Below are 9,634 nucleotides of genomic sequence, written 5' to 3' on the forward strand. Positions count from 1 at the left end.
TTCTTTTCAAGAGTAGAAAATATTGCCTTATAAGTAGTTCTATTTGGACAATCGAAACATCACTTAACTGAGGTGAAATACATTCCAACTTGTCTTTACCTGCACTGTATTTATTTTCTTTATTTACTGTTATTTTGCAACATCAATATCTCTTTTATACCGCCTTAGATAAACATCATAATGATAGTGATCGATAGATTGACGATTTGGTCTCTATGGGATCGATATTCTTTTGTATTACTCTGATGCGATTCGTGCACTTGCAAATATAGAGATCAAGTTTTGGCGCCGTTGCCGGGGACCAACTTCGTCAAATTTTGTACCCTGTTGTTACACCGTCTAGACTAAGGCATTATTAGCCGGTAAATGTGAAGAACCCGTAGTACCGGAAATTTAGTAGATCCTTTAGTGGAACCCGAATGTTACACTCGTACACGCCTCTTACTCATCCCAATTAAGAAAGCTATGGCCGAGAATCGCGACCGGAGACCTCTTAATGAATTTGCCCAACCCTCTGACGAGGAACCTAGTTCGAGTATAGTAAACCCCCTTATTCCTGCCAACAATTTCGAACTAAAACCATCTTTACTGCAATTAGTGCAACAGAACCAATTTGCGGGTCTCGCTACTGAGAACCCAAATCAACATTTAAAAGTCTTTATCCAACTGGCCAACACCTTTAAATCCAACGATGCATCACCAGATGCGATCCATTTGAGATTATTTCCTTTCTCCCTTAGGGATAGAGCACGTTCATAGTTAGATTCACTTCCAGCTAATTCAATAACTACTTGGGAAGACCTTAGGAGAGTATTCCTGGCTAGATATTTTCCCCCCAGTAAGACTGTTGTTCTTCGAAACCAAATAACTAGATTTACTCAAAACCAAGGAGAATCACTCTTTGAAGCATATGAGAGATACAAAGAGCTATTAAGAGTCTGTCCACACCATGGCCTAGAATAATGGCTGATCGTTCATACCTTCTATAATGGACTCCATTATAACACAAAGATGAGCATTGACGCTGCCGCAGGTGGCGCGCTGATGAACAAAACTTACCCTAAAGCTTGTGACCTAATTGAGGATATGGCCCAAAACCATTACCAATGGGGAACTGAACGAGCATCAATAGAGAAAAAGGAGACCCAAGGTGGAATACATGAGATAAGCTCTATAGACATGATGCAGGCGAAGATGGACGCTTTAGCCCTTAAGGTCGAACATATGTCTACAAACACTAACACCGTAGCGGTAGTCCACACAGAGTGCGAACTTTGTGGATCTAAAGGACACAAATCGGCGGAGTGTAACCTTTTGAACGACCTGAACACCGACCAAGTGAATTACGCCCAAGGTAACCTATTTTCAAACACTTACAACCCTAGATGGAAGAATCACCCGATTTTTCCTATAAAAACCAGAACCTTATCCAAAATTATGCACCTCAGAGACCACAAGGTTATCAAGCCCAAAAACCAAATCAACCTATGCAAGTTGTGCCCCAGAAGCGTAACCTTGATAAGATCATGGAGAGCTTTATATCATGCCAGACTCACAACAAGATGCTTGAAACCCAGATCTCACAGGTAGCACAAAACCAAGCCCCACAAACTACACCTGGAGGACAATTCCCTGGACAACCTCAACTCAACCCTAGAGGGCAAGCTAACGCTATCTCGTTACGAAGTAGGACCGCTTACGAAGGGCCTCATAACCCAACAATGAGCGAGTCCAAAACTTCTAAAGGAAATATACCCACCAACCAAGAAGAGGAACCGGTAGAACCCGAAAAACAAACCGACCAAGAAGGTGAAGCCAAGGATAAAACTTACAAACCACCACCCCCGTACAAACCACCAATCCCATATCCGCAAAGACTTAAACAAACCAAAATCAATAACCAATACCAAAAATTTATAAAAGTGATAGAGAAGCTTCATGTAGAGATTCCTTTTACCAAAGCCATCACCCAAATTCCGTCTTACGCCAAATTTCTCAAAGACATCTTAACCAACAAGCGTAGGCTTGACGATCCCAAACCCTTGGAATGTAACTTTATTTCCGAGAATAAACTTGCTAAGAAGGAGAAAGACCCTGGTAGTTTTTCTATACCTTGCATTTTAGGGAGTCATGTGATCGACAAAGCTTTCCTAGACTTAGGCACTAGTGTGAGTTTAATGCCCTTAGCTATGTGTAAAAGGTTAAACTTAGGAGAATTACAACCAACTAAGATGTCCCTCCAATTAGCTGATAGGTCTGTTAAGTACCCTGTAGGAATTTTAGAAGACATCCTAGTTAGGATCGGTCAACTTTATATCCCAACAGACTTTGTGGTCATGGATATCAAGGAAGACGACGATATCCCTATACTTTTAGGTATACCATTTTTATCAACAACCGGAGCTATAATAGATGTTAAAAGAGGAAAATTAACTTTCGAAGTAGGGGATGAAAAGATACAGTTTATTCTTTCAAAGTTCCTGATGGCACCAATCATAGGAGACGCATGTTACACGATCAATATCATAGATGAATGCATAAGGGAATTTGATCAAGAAGAACCTGTGATTGAACCATTTTCAAACCCGAATGAAAAGGATGACGAGCTGGAGGAAACAGAACCTCGCACTAACAAATTTTTGGATCTTACTCCAAACCTTTCACCAAATTCTCAAAAACCAGCTCAAGAACTTAAGGAATTACCCAAGAACCTAAGATATGAGTTTTTGGATAAAGAAATGAACCGCCCAGTAATAGTTAGTGCCACCTTAAACCAAGACGAGACAAACCAACTCTTGAATGTCTTAAGAAGATACCCCTCTGCCTTAGGATATAAAATCTCTGATTTAAAAGGTATAAGCCCATCCGTGTGTATGCACAGGATCTCGCTAGAGGAAGATTCAAAACCTTCTAGAGAACATCAGAGAAGAATCAACCCTGTAATGAGTGAGGTGGTAAAGAAGGAAGTCCTTAAACTGCTATAGGCTGGTATAATCTATCAAATCTCTGATAGCAAATGGGTGAGTCCTGTACATGTTGTACCCAAAAAGGGAGGCATCACAGTCATGCAGAACGAGAAGGGCGAGCATGTAGCTAAACATATAGAAGGCGGATGGCGTATGTGCATAGATTATAGGAAACTAAATAAGGCAACTAGGAAAGTCCATTTCCCCCTTCCATTCATAGATAAAATGCTTGAGCGTCTTGCCAGACACTCTTACTTTTGTTATCTGGATGGATATTTTGGATTTTTCCAAATACCCATACACCCCGAGGATCAAGAGAAAACAACCTTCACTTGTCCTTACGGAACGTTTGCTTACAAACGAATGCCGTTTGGACTCTGTAATGCGCCAGCTACTTTCCAATGTTGTATGATGTCAATCTTCGTAGATTATCTTGACGGAATTATGGAAGTACTTATGGACGATTTATCAGTGTGTGGGTTCGACTTTAAGAATTGCCTCATTAATCTTGAGAAAATCCTAGAGAGATGCATAGAAGTTAACCTTGTGTTAAACTGGGAGAAGTGCCACTTTATGGTTAAAGAAGGCATAATGTTAGGACATATAATATCTGAAAGAGGCATTGAGGTTGACCAAGCAAAGATAGAAGTTATAGAAAATCTTAACCCTCCTAAGACAGTTAGAGAAGTCCGTAGTTTTCTTGGACACGCCGATTTCTACCGACGCTTCATCAAAGATTTCTCTAAAATAACAAAACCCCTGACCGACCTTCTGATGAAAGACATTGAATTCATTTTTGATGAAAAATGTATCGAAGCCTTTAATCAGTTAAAACAAGCGCTAATTTCAGCACCCATTTTACAAACTCCGGATTGGACTAAACCCTTCGAAATAATGTGTGATGCTAGCGGTTTCGCTATATGAGCTATTTTAGGGTAAAGAAAAGATAATAAATTACATGTAATATATTACGCTAGTAGAACCCTAGATTCCGCTCAACTAAATTATACAACAATAGAGAAGGAACTCCTAGTTGTGGTCTTTGCAATTGATAAATTTAGGTCTTATCTTATTAGATCTAAGATTATAGTCTATACAGACCATGCAGCTATCCGTTACCTTCTAAGCAAAAAGGATGAGAAACCTAGATTACTCAGATGGATCCTTTTGCTACAAGAATTCGACTTAGATATTAGAGACAAAAAAGGAATAAAAAACGTAGTTGCTGACCATCTTTCCAGACTAGAGCATTTGAAGTCAGACCATTTACCTATAAATGATGATTTCTCCTATGACAGATTGATATCTAAGTTAGATACCCTTCCCCTTGAACCTGATAGAGACAACCTTGGGACAGTTTCAGAAATTAGTAGAGTACCATGGTACGCTGATTTTATGAACTATCTAGCCGCTGATATCATACCACCTGACCTCAACTATCAACAGAAGAAGAAGTTCTTTAAAGATATAAGACATTTCTATTGGGACGAACCACTCCTTTTCAAAAGAGGAACATATAACATCTTCCGACGTTGCGTCCCGGAAGAAGAAGTCAAAAATATCATAGAGCATTGTCACTCTTCGCCCTATGGTGGACATTCAAGCACATCCAAGACATACGCTAAGATCCTTCAAGCTGGTCTTTATTGGCCAACACTATGGTGTGATGTCCATACTTATATTTTCCAATGTGACCGGTGCCAGCGCGCTGGAAACATCTCAAGACGTGACGAAATGCCTTTGAAGAACATCCAAGAAGTGGAATTATTCGACGTTTGGGGTATTGATTTCATGGGACCTTTTCCATCTTCGATGGGAAACAAGCACATTTTGGTAGCCGTTGACTATGTGTCCAAATGGATAGAAGCTATATCCACACCCACCAATGACACAAGAGTAGTCATCGAGATGTTTAAAAATAACATTTTTCCCAGGTTTGGAGTACCACGACTTGTCATAAGTGATGGTGGATCACATTTTATATCCAGGATATTTAATAAACTCTTAAGAAAGTATGGAGTAAAACACAGAGTAGTAACACCATATCATCCCCAGACTAATGGTCAAGTGGAAGTATCTAACAGAGAGATTAAGCATATCTTGGAGAAAACTGTTTCAATATCCAAAAAAGATTGGTTTGAAAAGCTAACAGAAGCACTATGGGCTTACAGAACTGCTTACAAAACCCCTATTGGAACTACACCATACCAATTGGTCTACGGGAAGTCATGCCACTTACCTTTTGAACTCAAGAACAAGGCATATTGGGTCATCAAGACCCTGAATTTGGATTATCTAGCATCTGGCGAGAAGTGAATCCTCGATATCCACAAATTGGAGGAACTCCGACCGAACGCTTACGAGAACGCCATTATATACAAAGAAAGAACCAAAGCATGGCATGACAAAAGGATTGTGAAAAAGGACTTTAACGTAGGTGACTCTATTCTCCTTTTCAATTCAAGATTACGACTTTTTCCAGGTAAGCTGCGTTCAAGATGGACAGGCCCCTTTAAGGTTTCCAAAATCCTAAAATCTGGAGCAGTTGAAATCTGGAACAATTCCTGTAATCCGTTTGTGGTAAATGGACTAAGACTGAATCAATATCAAGGAGGTGACATCCCCACAGAATGCTCTGGCCATACTCTGATCGACCCTCTAGTTCCTACCTCTGATATATAAAGTTCGAACCATCAAGCTAACGACGTTAACAAGCGCTTATGGGAGGCAACCCATGATTTCTTTTCCTTTTGCTTTACTTTTACTATTTCAATTTTCATTTTCATTTGTTTTCTGTATGTATATATCTATGTTTAGACTAACATTTACAATATTTGCGATTTCAGGTGTCCTCTGTTTTTAACCTAACTTTTCAGGATGGAAAATTGTGACACTATGCTAGTGATCTTTCGTGACCCAGTTCAGGAGCAGCGCTACGCCATGCTTTCCCAGTGTCCAATGCTACCCACCAGATATCCTGACTCGAGCTGTATGGAGGCATTAGGCATTGAGCCTAGTGTCAAGAATTTCTGCAATTAGTTGCAATGGGATGAATATACTGATTCGATGCATGTGACTTACAGGAACCTCACTTTGGAGTTGTTGAGTTCGCTGACCTACGAGCCCTATGTTGGTCATGCTAGTGATAGTGGCTACATTAATTTCAGGTTGCTTGGGACAGAATACACCTTCAACCACAAGTGTTTCGGTGACTTACTTGGATTTCAGACTGCTTATGATGCCTCATCTGAGCTCCCCGTGAGCTATTTCCTGAGCAGAGACGTTGAGAAGTTTTGGAGTGACATTACATGTGGAGGTAGCCCTAACCCTTCCACCAAAATATCTAACAAGGTCCATAATCCTGCTTTCAGATACTTTCAGATGATTATTGCCCACACCTTCCTGGGGAAGAGTGACCCTGATACACATATGAGTGCTGAAGAGATTTTCTTCATGTACTGTACCACTCAGTCACGCCCAGTAGATTGCAGAGCTTTTCTGATCGAGAGTCTCTATCTTAATGCTCGCTTCGTTGTGAGCCCTATACACATTGGAAGCACGATGACTCATATAGCCTCCGGCCTAGGACTTGATAGAAGACTATTTCACCTGACGTCTTACTGCAGCTTTACTTTGATGGATATTGACTTCTGTCTGGACCGTGGCCTCATGAGGAGATCTTTCTTCCAACTGGATCAATACAGGCTCTTGATCGAGGGTGAGACTATTCACTACTTTACTTTACCGGACCCTCAGGTAACTTATGTTATTGATCAGGCCAACTGGGCCTATGCCGTAGAAGGCCAAGGCGAGACAGTCGACGAGCAGAGAGTCGCACCTACTAGAATAAAAGTGCTCACCAACAATCCGAATCTTCAGAGTCCAAGTATGCAGTTTGAGCTGGTTAAGCTCCATATGGAGATAGCCCATCTTCGCCAGGAGCTCGCTGATGTTGCTTTGCAGGTCAAAGTATCAGTCACCACACATGCCACTGAAACCGATATTACTGAATGATGAGATCGCCGACCTCCGACACCAGATCGCAGAGCTTCGAGGATACGAAGTCGAGGAGACTCCACTATACCATAAGCATTGATGCTATCACCAACTGAGAGATGCCGTTTGATTTTCCTATTTCCCGTTATTTATTATTTATGCTTATTTTTATTGTTCCTTTTGACTTTATACTTGCTTTTTCTTTCCTAGGATCTCTCGACCCGTGACTTATTACTAACTCTTCACATATATTTATATATATACGCATTATTATTATTATTATTATGTTTTTATGTCCATTTTATTTTATTTTATTTTATCTCACTTTACCATTGTATTTTATTTTGTTAAGCTTAGTAAAAAAAATAACATACCTTAGAAACCTATTGTAGCACCTCAAATTTACACCTATCATTGTACATACATTCTCATATTAGGTCATAGTATAACATGGTCCACTGCAAAGCATTGCATTGTCCCTTTTGCCCAAGTGCAAGATTATCAGGAGAATTAGGTCAAACTGATCAGGAGATCAGTCAACCAAGCAAGCAAGCACAATTTCCAAGGAGCCAAGGCCCTAGGGTTGGTCCAACATGTTCACATGACTTGGGGATCCATTTGAAGTGTTTAGGTCAAGGATTGGATGTTCAGAAGTCATCAGTTAATGCACAGTCAGTCAGAAACCCTAAAAAAGTCAAACTTGGTCAACTGTGATTGATTTTATGGTTTTGATGGATGGATTTGGTTTGAGAGAGTTTATTCATGTCCAAATAGGCCTCATATATCATGGCAAACATCATCATTGAAGAATTTGAAGCCAAATCAGAAATTTCCAAAAATAGAAACTGGACCTGTAACTGAAACTTGCCAAAAATGGAAACTTCTTGATCCCAAACTTACATCATGATAAAAGCTTCAAATGAATTTTTGCCCAACATGAAAGTTGAAGATCTTGTTCTCCCATTTCCAAAAAGTCCAAGAACTCTCAATTCCCATGTATGGTTGGCAAGATATGATCAATTCATTTTCAAAAATTCTTGAACTTCAAAAGGCCATATCTCTCAAACCATTTGGCCAAATTTGGTGAGGTTTTTTCCAACAAGTCACATTTGACCTCCTCTTTCCAAAAATGTAAGCCTCATGCACCAAAACCTCATGGATCAAAATGGCATTTTTTTCACTTACATGTTTTATTTTCAAGTAAGGGTGAAAAGTGACTTTTTGATTTAATCATTTCCAGCCACTTTGGCCTTGCAAATATGTTCAGAAATGTTGTTTGTGACTTGTGGAAGGCCCAATTTTCGTGCTATAGCCACTGCACCTCACCATGTGAACCAAAGTGGTCATTTTAGCAATTTTGATTTTAAAACAAAACATGATTAGCACCTTGCTTATGCAACCTTAAACAGCCAATATATAGCTCATTTTCTGTCAACCAAAAACCCTAGCAGCCAACATCATACACAGAATTTTCTCACTCTCTCAAATCTCCATTTTTGCACTTTGAACTTTTTCCTTGAAAAATTGTGAAGCACACGAGCTGGCCATAGTTGCTACATCATCTAACCATCATTTGGAGCCTATTTCAACCTTCATTCACCGACTGTAGCAGCATTAGCTCGACTGTTTTCTTCAAACACCATCAATGGCAGTTTGAGATTGGTGTCATTCCAAGCTATCTCGAGCCAAACCCTCTTCATCATTCAACTTTGGGGAGTTGGAGGAGCATCTTTTTCACCTCAACTTGGCCAAACAACAACTGTATTACAGCTGCCTTTCCAAATTGGTAAAATTTCGACCTCCTTGTTTTATCAAACTATTACATGCTTTAGAGAGGCCTTTGCATGCTGAGTTCCATGGTAGTTTTAGTTTTGAAAATGATTGGATGATGTTTGAGTTATGCTGTTCTAAAGTTTGATGTTGAAATAAATTCTTGCTCGATTCATGTTGTTTGAGTTGATTTTGTTGAAATGAATGATGGATTCATGTTGCTTGATGCTTGCTGAGTCGATTGGTGTATCCAATTGCATTTTCTGGGCGTTTTTATTTTTTCACGAATTGGGGAAGATGAATGTTGTTCCCTGTTCATAGTAAACCTTAGGAGCCTCATAACATTGCCCAGAATTCTGGAGATTCACGTGCATGGCCCTGTAGCTTCATAATAGCCAATCACAATATTTCCTCTGCCGTGCCAAAACGACCGAGTTTTGATAAGTGGATCCGCTATTTACAAAATTGCCACTGGCGTGGCACATGACCTATTAAAATATTGTTGTTCTTCATTTTAATTTCATTTTTGATACACCAACTTGTAAAAATCATAACTCCATTGTTTTTAATCCAATTTGAATGGGATTTCTTGCATTGTCTTCATCATGACCTCTAGTATTTTGTCATATATTTTCCAGATTTTTTTTGATGAATGGATTTTATTTGGCATTATGGTTTGTGACATGTATCAATATTTTGCACATTTTACCAAACCCTTTGTGAAATGATGATGCATTATCCAATGGCCCTGAAATTTTTTGTGCATAAACTAGACACATCCATGATGATTTTGGTATAAAGTTTATGAATTTCTCATTTCTGGTCATTGAGTTGTGATTTTTTGAAGTAGGGTGTGACAATTTGTGTCACACCATTGATGTGCAACTTGATGATTTTCATAG

At 39.5% G+C, this 9,634-nt stretch overlaps 1 non-coding gene across 1 annotated transcript; it reads right to left on the reverse strand.

The window, feature by feature from the left end:
- Window positions 1–849: 849 nt before the first annotated feature.
- Window positions 850–956, reverse strand: LOC127116037 (small nucleolar RNA R71). Its single transcript, XR_007801027.1, has one exon. It is a non-coding gene; the product is annotated as a small nucleolar RNA R71 (small nucleolar RNA).
- Window positions 957–9,634: the final 8,678 nt, after the last annotated feature.

Source organism: Lathyrus oleraceus, chromosome 1, assembly GCF_024323335.1.
Source record: "Lathyrus oleraceus cultivar Zhongwan6 chromosome 1, CAAS_Psat_ZW6_1.0, whole genome shotgun sequence".
NCBI classification, from domain to species: Eukaryota; Viridiplantae; Streptophyta; class Magnoliopsida; order Fabales; family Fabaceae; genus Lathyrus; species Lathyrus oleraceus.